The sequence below is a fragment of the Rutidosis leptorrhynchoides genome, chromosome 11 (genome assembly GCF_046630445.1).
Source record: "Rutidosis leptorrhynchoides isolate AG116_Rl617_1_P2 chromosome 11, CSIRO_AGI_Rlap_v1, whole genome shotgun sequence".
NCBI lineage: Eukaryota > Viridiplantae > Streptophyta > Magnoliopsida > Asterales > Asteraceae > Rutidosis > Rutidosis leptorrhynchoides.
This window is the reverse complement of record NC_092343.1, coordinates 366,128,068-366,140,822: the sequence shown is the minus strand read 5'-3', so window position 1 is coordinate 366,140,822 and position 12,755 is coordinate 366,128,068.

The window sequence follows — 12,755 nt, the reverse complement described above, 5'->3', positions numbered from 1 at the left end:
GCCCCTTGATTTGAATAATTTAACTAAAAATACATACTTGGCAAATTTATAATATATGAAGTCAATAACATAACCATAATCCAGCTAATATGAAGTCACTTGGACATTTCATCAAACACTTGATGTGCATCGTGTAGTGTTGATCAAAAAACATAATTTGTCAAAAGTTAATACCACAGTATCATACAAACTTTCATCCATTACCACAGTACCAAAAACAACATGAGATATTGATTTTGTGGCATAACTCTTCATTTAAATGGGTGATAGTTAAACATCACTCTGTGTGTTCAGATAAAGACCAATATGATTATATTTAAATTGAAAAGGTAAGTATATAATGACATAATTTATGTACCTGACCAAACACAATTCCATTAACGTTTTTTATGAAACCTGCAAATAATTCAGCAATGCAAAGAACATATTAAAGTTATATACAAAGAAGTAATCTGTAACGACCCTGGAATTTCCAGCATTTATTTATTAATAATTACTATTATTAATACGTGTGATTAAACGAATGTATGTTATTACATTTACATGTTGCTATGATTGCCCGTACTTGACTTTTAAGTGCCCGAAACGTCTTTGTGACACCCGGAACTTTCACGAATAATATTTTTAGATATTATTTACATTCATGATTAAATTTATTAATCATTTTAATTAACTAAGGCTATTAGTTAGTTACTTGGGCTTTAATTGGTTTAACTTGTGATTTATTTGAACTTGGGCTTTGTTAGTGTAATGGACTCATGTTATTGGGCTTCCAAGCCCACCCTACCTTTTAAGTGGACTTAGTTAGCCCATGTCTTCAAGTGTAAGTATCATTTAGTGAGGTAACTAGTTAGTTTCATCAATTGGAATCTAGTTAACTTGTTATCCCCATGAAACCCCATCTTTTGTCCAACTTTTGAAGCTTTAACACACTAATAACCAAAGAACAACTCCCCCCTCCCTAATTGCTGCAGAAACCGTGGCCTTAGAGCCATTAGAGGGAGGTTTTGGTTTCAATTTATTCATTACTTACTTACTAGAATTCTCTCTCAAAAACACACACACATACTTGCTTCATTTCTCTCTCAATTCTTCTACATTCTTGTAAGTAACTTGAAGCATTTCTCCCTTTCTTTTTCTTGCTAAAACCGTGACCTTTCACCCTCTAATCATCATCATCATTTGTTTTTTGATACTTGTTGTTCATTGTTGTTAGTTACTTGTCTTTGTTAGTTAGTTATTTACATGTTGTTATGAATCAAACTCACTAGTTTGTTCATCACTTTATCTTGTATTAACAAGAACATTCAAGAACTAAACTCTCTAGTTTAGGTTCTACATATAATTTCTTTAAAGATTGCAAGTTCATGTGTTGATTAAAATCATACTTGTAGTTCTTGAAGTAAACTTAAAGTTTACTTTACTTAAAGATCAAACCTTGGTTGAATCTTTAAAAGTATGAACAAACCATGAACCTTTTACTTGTTTATTTAGTGTTACTTGCACTTTAATTGTATGATTTTGGTTGTTGTTGGTCAAGTACTACAAGTTAGTCTTGATCTCATATCTCTTGGAACTAAAAGATAACTTAAAGGTTCAAGAACATGTAAATAAGTTTTCTTTAAAAATAACTTTGTATACTTATGCTTGATCTAGACTTTTGGGTCTTGGATCTTCAAGATCTAACTAAAGAACTATGTTCTACATCTTAAGATCTTGATTAGTTAGTTTACTTTCAAGTTTGTAACTTGTTATTGGCTTTAAAGTTCATGTAGGTGTTAGATCTAAGACTTTGATGTAACTTTGGTTCATCAAACTTCATACAACTCTTAAGTGAGTTATGCTTCATGTCTTAGACTTGCACTAGGGTTATGATGGTCAAGACTTGGTTAAGATGATGTAGATACATCAATGAGTTGTACACTTAAAGCTATATGCATCAAGGACGAGAACCATGATGAACATCAAGCACCAAGACCACCGGAACCCACTTAAACTTACTGTTTCTGTCCAAAACCTACTGACCTGATGTTTCTGTAACAGACCAGCAGACCTGGGCTGTTCTAACCATGATTTTTAGATAGATCTTTTCGAGTAAATAACTTTTCATATAGGACTCGTCTTAATCCGAGTTACGGTTTAGGATTTATGGTCCTCCGAGCGTCACTATGTCTTTTAACGTTGTGCAGAAATTTCAGACCTACTCGCACTTAAACCGTCACCACAGTTAAACGAAGACGAGTTTGATTCTGTAAATTTTACCACACTTAAGGGACTCATATACGGAGCCATGACCACTGGTCTCACCTTAATTCAGTAAGGTTAGAGGCCGTGGTGACTGATCGAAGTCAGCCTTTGTTTTAAACTACTTTCATAAACGAAACCTACTTTACGTCTTTTGTTTGATGATGAATGATGATGACCTTTATGACCTTAAATACATACTTTTAAACCTATTAAGACGATTTACTGACTTAGTACTATTTGACTTAGGTTGAGGACCTTCGGACCGATTACTTGCACACCTTTTTCCGAACCGACTTTTCGACTACATTATCATTGTGAGTTATAGCATTCCCTTTTTACTTTAACTTATTTTGAGAACTGAGAATACATGCGGATTTTATGTTTTACATACTAGGCACGAGTACTTAAACTTATATATGTGTGGGTTATACAACGGCATAAACATTCCCTTTAGCTCGGTAACGTTTAATCATTGGTTTTTGAACCGTGAACGCGAATCTTAGATATGGATCCATAGGGTTTGACATCCCCACTCGGGCTAGTAGCGCTAGCATTTAATGAGTGTTTAATACTTCGTAGACATACGCACTTGCCAAGTGTACTTTCAGGGGGTATAAACGTTAAGTTAGTTACCAAGTGCCCACGGTTAACATATACTTTATCATACTGTTTTGAAACGCTCTTTGTAGCACTGAAATCTCGTGGCCTACCTTACATACTGTTATACTTAAACTATAGCTCACCAACCTTTGTGTTGACGTTTTTAAGCATGTTTTTCTCAGGTGCTTGAGGTTACCTTCCGCTGTGTACTAGTCGTGCTGTAGACACCCGCTGCTTAGAGTTGCTATCGCATGAACTACTTTAATTTGCATTCAAACATTCGTACTTTTGAACTATGACTTGTAACGACCATTGTGGTCACATACACTTATTATTTGCTTCTACTTAGTGAAGCATGCTTTTGGATTGTAAAAAATTCGATGTTGGTTTAGACATCACGTTATTATTGAATGCAAACTCTTTTTGAAAACGCATATAGTACTTAACCTTGTAATGATCCTGTTGTTGATGATTCGTACACGATGGTTTTGTACGGGGCATCACATTTGGTATCAGAGCATTGGTTGTAGGGAATTAGGTTGCATTAGTGAGTCTAAGACCGACCCGAGTAGGATTCACTAATAGGACTAATCTACAACTTGCTAGTTTACTTATTTTCGCTGAAATTACTGCATGCTGCTGCTTAATTTTACTGCTATATGCCGTATGCTACTACATGATTTCACTACTGCATGATATTACTTGCTTTCGATTGCATGCTACTTCTGTACGATTCGTTATTATTGCCATGCTACTTATTGTTATACATGATTTAAACTGTTGGCCTAATACGTGCTTGCTTATGACTTACTGACATGGAAAATTTATTTTTCCTTGTTCAGATGTCGGATGTACCACCTGCTAGCGTTTTGGGCAGTTCAGACTCAGACTCCACCACACCACCTGCTACTGTTGCTGATACACCGGTTCCGTTACCCACTAGTGATCCCGGCGCTTCGTCTTCCGGAGCGAGTAGTAGTGCGCCAGCACCTGTGACCACTTCTGACCCTACGGAGATTCCAGCTCCATCTGCTCCCGGACCCTCGGGGTCACAGCCCCGCATCGGTGGGATTGAGATTCCCGCGGAGTTCGGGGAAGGGCCATTTCGTAACCACATGCGCACGCCTTGCCGATGCACTCCCGACGGACATTTAGTCGTGATTCCGCCAGGCAGACACCGACAGATGTTGGCCGCCTTCGGACGCTTCGGACTACCAGCTCAGCCACCAGTGCCACCACCACACGATTCGGTTGACTCATCATCCGCCGATTCTTCATCATCAGACGACTCCAGCGATGATGAGGATCCTGCTGATAGACCTATTCAGGCACCCTCCACCCCGCCGAAGAAGCGGTACCGTTTCGACGGCACCGTCATTCCAGGGGTGAATGGAGGTCGTGCTTTTACTGACGCATTTGGCCATCGTCGTAGGGTTACCGCCCATAAATGGGTTGTGCCATACCCTGCCGACCCTCAGATACGTAAGGTTCCCCGTTACGTATTGACCATTCCTGGAACCGTACCGCCTAGATTTAGATACGGACCACTTACATCTAGGGACGTACCGTCTACATCCGGAGCCGGACCATCTACATCAGCACCACCGGTACCACCCGTACCACCTGACCCACCTGCACCGCCTGCCCCACCAGCTCCCTCTAACGAGGAACTGATGAGGGAGATTGAGATCCTCCGAGCTCGAGTCACTGAGCTCGAGGAGCAGTTGGCTCGAGGAGCAGTTCACCCGCCTTCACCGTAGGACTTTGTATTTAGATTTCATGATGTAATCTAGTTGTAGTTTCATGTATTTCATACGTATTGTACGAACTTATGCGATGTATGAAACTTATTATTGTTAATGGAAATTTGCGTTGTTTACTTTTTTTTTTCACAAGTGTCCTATTTACATTACTATGTGGTGATTTGTGGTACTTATATCTAGTTGCGTTACTTAATCAACATGTGTTGTGCTGTTTTCATGTTGGTTGCTATATACTATATTATTACTATACTGAATGCTGGATTTTGACTTGGGTCAAAAATTTTGTTTAGAATATCATGGCTAACGGAAGATCCACACCTACCGCCGCCCAGATTGAGGACATGATCAACGAACGGGTCGCTGCAGCCCTAGCAGAAAGAAATCTCCAAGCTCCACCGCCACCACCACCGGTTATTCCACCCATTCGAAATGGGTGTACATACAAGGAATTCCAGAGCTGCAAACCGCATAACTTCAGCGGCACCAAGGGACCAGTTGGTCTCACCAGATGGTTCGAGAAACTTGAATCAGTATTCCGAGTTAGCAACTGTTCGGAGGACAACAAGACCAAGTTTGCATCTTGCACGCTATCTGACGGCGCGCTAACATGGTGGAACACGCTAGCTCAATCGAAAGGCATTGACGAGGCATATGCTACGCCATGGGAGGAATTCAAGGCTGCAATGATTGATGAGTATTGTCTGAGAACCGAAATCCAGAAGATGGAAATCGAATTTATGCAGTTAAAAACCGTAGGGAACGACCTTAACAGTTGCAATCGTAGGTTTTTGGAGTTGGCTCTTATGTGTCCGACCATGGTCACCCCCGAATTTAAGCGCTTGGAGAAATACTTCTCGGGACTTCCTAAGTCCATCAAGGGTAATATTACCTCATCCAAGCCACCGAGTGTTCCCGAAGCAATGCGCATGGCGCATACTCTATTGAATCAAATCATCCTTGACGAGCCGGAGAAGGCTAAGTTTGAAGCTGGTAGTAGCGAAAAGCGAAAGTGGGGTAATAACAATAACAACAACAACTACAACAACAACAACAGGGGAAGAACCTATGACCAGACCCCCGCCAAGAGGCACAACAATGGTGGAAACCCTAATCCCAACAACAACACCAACACCAACCCGAACTACAAAGGAACCTTACCACAATGCAAGCGGTGTTACAAGCACCATACTGGGTATTGTAATGTTGTGTGTGAGAAGTGCCAACGGGCTGGGCACATCGGGAAGGACTGCAAGGTCACTACTTTGAATGGGAAGCCAAACACCAATGGGCCGAAGAAGTGTTATGAATGCGGGCAGACGGGCCATTTCAGAAATGCGTGCCCAGACAAGCGAAAAGACGGAGTACCACCCCGTGGTAGAGCTTTTAACGTTAATGCAAGGGATGCACGCGATAACCCCGACTTGGTGACAGGTATATTCACAATCAGCAATCTTTTAGCTTCTGTCTTGTTTGATACTGGTGCGGATAGAAGTTATGTATGTAGACATTTTTGCGATAAGATTAATTGGTCATTAGTCCCGTTAAAAGAAAGTATGCTTGTCGAGGTCGCCAATGGAAAACTTGAAAAGGTTGACCATATTAGTCGTGGAGCTATTATCAACATAGCTGGTGCAAATTTCGAAATTGACTTGATACCTATCAAACTGGGAAGTTTTGACGTGATCGTTGGTATGGATTGGTTGAGTAAGATAAGGGCCGATATTATCTGTGGAGATAAAGCACTTCGCATACCACAAGGAGATGGCGAACCACTGGTTATCTATGGAGAGAGATGTACCTCGAAGTTGAACCTCATTAGTTGCGTGAAAGAGCAAAAGATTATGAAGAAGGGACGTTTTGCTGTCCTAGCACATGTGAAAGTGGTAGAAACTGAGGTGAAGAGCGTGAACGACGTTCGAATTGTGAACGAATTTTCTGATGTCTTCCCAGAGGAGTTGCCTGGATTGCCGTCGCAAAGAGCCGTAGAGTTTCAGATTGACTTAGTGCCAGGAGCTGTACCTGTAGCTCGCGCACCTTATAGACTCGCACCTTCCGAGATGCTAGAATTACAGAGTCAACTACAAGAGCTGTTAGATCGTGGATTTATCCAACCAAGTTTCTCGCCTTGGGGCGCACCTGTGTTGTTTGTGAAGAAGAAGGATGGCTCCTTCCGTATGTGTATCGACTACCGTGAACTCAACAAATTGACTATCAAGAATCGGTATCCTCTTCCATGAATTGACGATCTTTTTGATCAACTACAAGGATCGAGCGTTTATTCAAAGATCGATTTGCGATCCGGATATCACCAGCTGAGGGTGAAGGAAAGTGACGTGATGAAAACTGCATTCAGGACTCGTTATGGTCATTATGAGTTTCTCGTGATGCCATTCGGTTTGACAAATGCACCTGCCGTGTTCATGGACCTCATGAATCGTGTCTGCAAGCCGTACTTGGATAAGTTTGTTATCGTCTTCATAGATGATATCCTCATCTACTCTAAGCGCGAAGAAGAACATGAGCAACACCTCCGATTAGTGCTTGAACTCTTAAGACAAGAGCAACTTTACGCCAAATTCTCCAAGTGCGAATTTTGGTTGAAGGAAGTACTGTTTTTGGGTCATGTTGTGAGCGACCAGGGTATCAAAGTTGATCCCACCAAGATTGAAGCCATCAGAAAGTGGGAGACCCCCACTACTCCAACGCATATTCGCCAATTCCTAGGTCTCGCCGGTTACTATCGAAGGTTCATTGAAGGTTTCTCTCTGATTGCGCGTCCTTTGACCGCGCTGACTCACAAGGGCAAGAAGTTCATTTGGGAACCCGCACACGAATCAGCATTTCAAACTTTGAAGAAGAAGTTAACCTCCGTACCTATCCTATCGCTTCCCGAAGGTAGTGACGATTTTGTTGTTTATTGTGATGCATCGAAGAGTGGTTTTGGTTGTGTACTGATGCAACGATCAAAGGTTATTGCCTATGCCTCCCGCCAATTGAAGATTCACAAGCGGAACTACACTACACATGATCTTGAACTTGGAGCCGTTGTCTTTGCACTCAAATTATGGAGACATTATCTGTATGGAACTAAGAGCACTATCTTCACCGATCACAAGAGTCTCCAGCACATCTTTGATCAGAAGCAACTGAATATGAGACAGCGTCGATGGATTGAGATGCTCAACGACTACGATTGTGAACTCCGTTATCACCCTGGCAAGGCCAATGTTGTAGCTGACGCTTTAAGCCGAAAGGAGAGGATGGCACCTCTTCGTGTTAGGGCTCTGAACATCACCATCCATTCGAACCTCAACAGCCAGATCAGAGTAGCCCAAGATGAGGCTCTCAAAGAGGAGAACATATCTCACGAACATTTGAACATACTTGTCTCTCGATTCGAGGTTAGGGAGTCTGGACTCCGATGTTATGCCGGAAGAATTTGGGTACCTTATTATGGAGATCTACGAAACCTGATACTTGATGAAGCACACAAATCGAGATATTCGATTCACCCCGGTGCGGGCAAGATGTACCACGACCTTAAAGAACAGTATTGGTGGCCGAATCTTAAGAAGGACATTGCGACTTATGTTGGTAAGTGTTTGACTTGCTCGAAGGTTAAAGCCGAGCATTAGAGACCTTCTGGTTTACTTCAACAACCGGAAATCCCACAATGGAAGTGGAAAAGGATAACAATGGACTTCATCACCAAGCTGCCAAAGACGGTGGGCGGATACGATACTATTTGGGTTATTGTTAACCGCCTTACTAAATCTGCACACTTTCTAGCGATGAAGGAAACTAATACAATGGAAAGACTTGCTCATCTATACATCAAGGAGGTTGTATCACGACACGGTGTACCTTTATCGATCATCTCCGATCGCGATCCCCGTTTTGCCTCTAGATTTTGGCGTTCTTTGCAAGAAGCCATGGGAACTCGTCTTGACATGAGTACTGCTTATCATCCTCAGACTGATGGGCAAAGTGAACGCACGATTCAGACCTTGGAGGACACGCTGCGTGCATGTGTCATTGATTTTGGAAAGGCCTGGGAAAGGCATTTGCCACTCGCCGAATTCTCGTACAACAACAGTTATCACTCGAGCATTAATGCTGCACCTTTTGAAGCATTGTATGGCCGTAAGTGCCGATCTCCTATTTGTTGGGCCGAAGTAGGCGAAAAGCAAATCACCGGACCTGAGGTAGTCCACGAAACGACGGAGAAGATTGCTCAGATTCAAGCTAGACTTAAGACTGCCCGTGATCGCCAAAAGAGTTATGCCGATCTTAAATGTAAAGACTTTGAATTCAACATTGGTGATCGTGTAATGTTGAAGGTTGCACCTTGGAAGGGTGTGATTCGTTTTGGAAAACGTGGAAAGTTAAACCCACGATACATTGGTCCTTTTGAAATCCAGGAACGTGTTGGACCCGTTGCATATCGTTTGGATTTACCAGCACAATTGAGCTCAGTTCATCCTACCTTCCACGTGTCAAACTTGAAGAAGTGTCTTGCTGCACCTGAACTTATCATACCACTGGAAGAACTTACAATTGATGACAAACTCCACTTTGTGGAGGAACCTGTTGAAATTATGGATCGTGAGATCAAAACTTTGAAACACAATAAGATTCCGATCGTCCGAGTACGATGGAATGCCAAACGAGGACCTGAGTTTACTTGGGAACGAGAGGATCAAATGATGCGGAAGTATCCTCACCTTTTCCCGACTCCTCCATCTACCTCAGCTTAAATTTCGGGACGAAATTTTCTTTAACAGGTGGGTAATGTAACGACCCTGGAATTTCCAACATTTATTTATTAATAATTACTATTATTAATACGTGTGATTAAACGAATGTATGTTATAACATTTACATGTTGCTATGATTGCCCGTACTTGACTTTTAAGTGCCCGAAACGTCTTTGTGACACCCGGAACTTTCACGAATAATATTTTTAGATATTATTTACATTCATGATTAAATTTATTAATCATTTTAATTAACTAAGGCTATTAGTTAGTTACTTGGGCTTTAATTGGTTTAACTTGTGATTTATTTGAACTTGGGCCTTGTTAGTGTAATGGACTCATGTTATTGGGCTTCCAAGCCCACCCTACCTTTTAAGTGGACTTAGTTAGCCCATGTCTTCAAGTGTAAGTATCATTTAGTGAGGTAACTAGTTAGTTTCATCAATTGGAATCTAGTTAACTTGTTATCCCCATGAAACCCCATCTTTTGTCCAACTTTTGAAGCTTTAACACACTAATAACCAAAGAACAACTCCCCCCTCCCTAATTGCTGCAGAAACCATGGCCTTAGAGCCATTAGAGGGAGGTTTTGGTTTCAATTTATTCATTACTTACTTACTAGAATTCTCTCTCAAAAACACACACACACATACTTGCTTCATTTCTCTCTCAATTCTTCTACATTCTTGTAAGTAACTTGAAGCATTTCTCCCTTTCTTTTTCTTGCTAAAACCGTGACCTTTCACCCTCTAATCATCATCATCATTTGTTGTTTGATACTTGTTGTTCATTGTTGTTAGTTACTTGTCTTTGTTAGTTAGTTATTTACATGTTGTTATGAATCAAACTCACTAGTTTGTTCATCACTTTATCTTGTATTAACAAGAACATTCAAGAACTAAACTCTCTAGTTTAGGTTCTACATATACTTTCTTTAAAGATTGCAAGTTCATGTGTTGATTAAAATCATACTTGTAGTTCTTGAAGTAAACTTAAAGTTTACTTTACTTAAAGATCAAACCTTGGTTGAATCTTTAAAAGTATGAACAAACCATGAACCTTTTACTTGTTTATTTAGTGTTACTTGCACTTTAATTGTATGATTTTGGTTGTTGTTGGTCAAGTACTACAAGTTAGTCTTGATCTCATATCTCTTGGAACTAAAAGATAACTTAAAGGTTCAAGAACATGTAAATAAGTTTTCTTTAAAAATAACTTTGTATACTTATGCTTGATCTAGACTTTTGGGTCTTGGATCTTCAAGATCTAACTAAAGAACTATGTTCTACATCTTAAGATCTTGATTAGTTAGTTTACTTTCAAGTTTGTAACTTGTTATTGGCTTTAAAGTTCATGTAGGTGTTAGATCTAAGACTTTGATGTAACTTTGGTTCATCAAACTTCATACAACTCTTAAGTGAGTTGTGCTTCATGTCTTAGACTTGCACTAGGATTATTGAAATGTCCCGTTCTTATTGATTAAAAACGTTCCATATTAATTGATTTCGTTGCGAGGTTTTGACCTCTATATGAGACGTTTTTCAAAGACTGCATTCATTTTTAAACAAACCATAACCTTTATTTCATCAATAAAGGTTTAAAAAGCTTTACGTAGATTATCAAATAATGATAATCTAAAATATCCTGTTTACACACGACCATTACATAATGGTTTACAATACAAATATGTTACAACAAAATAAGTTTCTTGAATGCAGTTTTTACACAATATCATACAAACATGGACTCCAAATCTTGTCCTTATTTAAGTATGCGACAGCGGAAGCTCTTAATAATCACCTGAGAATAAACATGCTTAAAACGTCAACAAAAATGTTGGTGAGTTATAGGTTTAACCTATATATATCAAATCGTAACAATAGACCACAAGATTTCATATTTCAATACACATCCCATACATAGAGATAAAAATCATTCATATGGTGAACACCTGGTAACCGACATTAACAAGATGCATATATAAGAATATCCCCATCATTCCGGGACACCCTTCGGATATGATATAAATTTCGAAGTACTAAAGCATCCGGTACTTTGGATGGGGTTTGTTAGGCCCAATAGATCTATCTTTAGGATTCGCGTCAATTAGGGTGTCTGTTCCCTAATTCTTAGATTACCAGACTTAATAAAAAGGGGCATATTCGATTTCGATAATTCAACCATAGAATGTAGTTTCACGTACTTGTGTCTATTTTGTAAATCATTTATAAAACCTGCATGTATTCTCATCCCAAAAATATTAGATTTTAAAAGTGGGACTATAACTCACTTTCACAGATTTTTACTTCGTCGGGAAGTAAGACTTGGCCACTGGTTGATTCACGAACCTATAACAATATATACATGTATATCAAAGTATGTTCAAAATATATTTACAACACTTTTAATATATTTTGATGTTTTAAGCTTATTAAGTCAGCTGTCCTCGTTAATAACCTACAACTAGTTGTCCACAGTTAGATGTACAGAAATAAATCGATAAATATTATCTTGAATCAATCAACGACCCAGTGTATACGTATCTCAGTATTGATCACAACTCAAACTATATATATTTTGGAATCAACCTCAACCCTGTATAGCTAACTCCAACATTCACATATAGAGTGTCTATGGTTGTTCCGAAATATATATAGATGTGTCGAAATGATAGGTCGAAACATTGTATACGTGTCTATGGTATCTCAAGATTACATAATATACAATACAAGTTGATTAAGTTATGGTTGGAATAGATTTGTTACCAATTTTCACGTAGCTAAAATGAGAAAAATTATCCAATCTTGTTTTACCCATAACTTCTTCATTTTAAATCCATTTTGAGTGAATCAAATTGCTATGGTTTCATATTGAACTCTATTTTATGAATCTAAACAGAAAAAGTATAGGTTTATAGTCGGAAAAATAAGTTACAAGTCGTTTTTGTAAAGGTAGTCATTTCAGTCGAAAGAACGACGTCTAGATGACCATTTTAGAAAACATACTTCCACTTTGAGTTTAACCATAATTTTTGGATATAGTTTCATGTTCATAATAAAAATCATTTTCTCAGAATAACAAATTTTAAATCAAAGGTTATCATAGTTTTTAATTAACTAACCCAAAACAGCCCGCGGTGTTACTACGACGGCGTAAATCCGGTTTTACGGTTTTTTTTCGTGTTTCCAGGTTTTAAATCATTAAGTTAGCATATCATATAGATATAGAAAATGTGTTTAGTTGATTTTAAAATTCAAGTTAGAAGGATTAACTTTTGTTTGCGAACAAGTTTAGAATTAACTAAACTATGTTCTAGTGATTACAAGTTTAAACCTTCGAATAAGATAGCTTTATATGTATGAATCGAATGATGTTATGAACATCATTA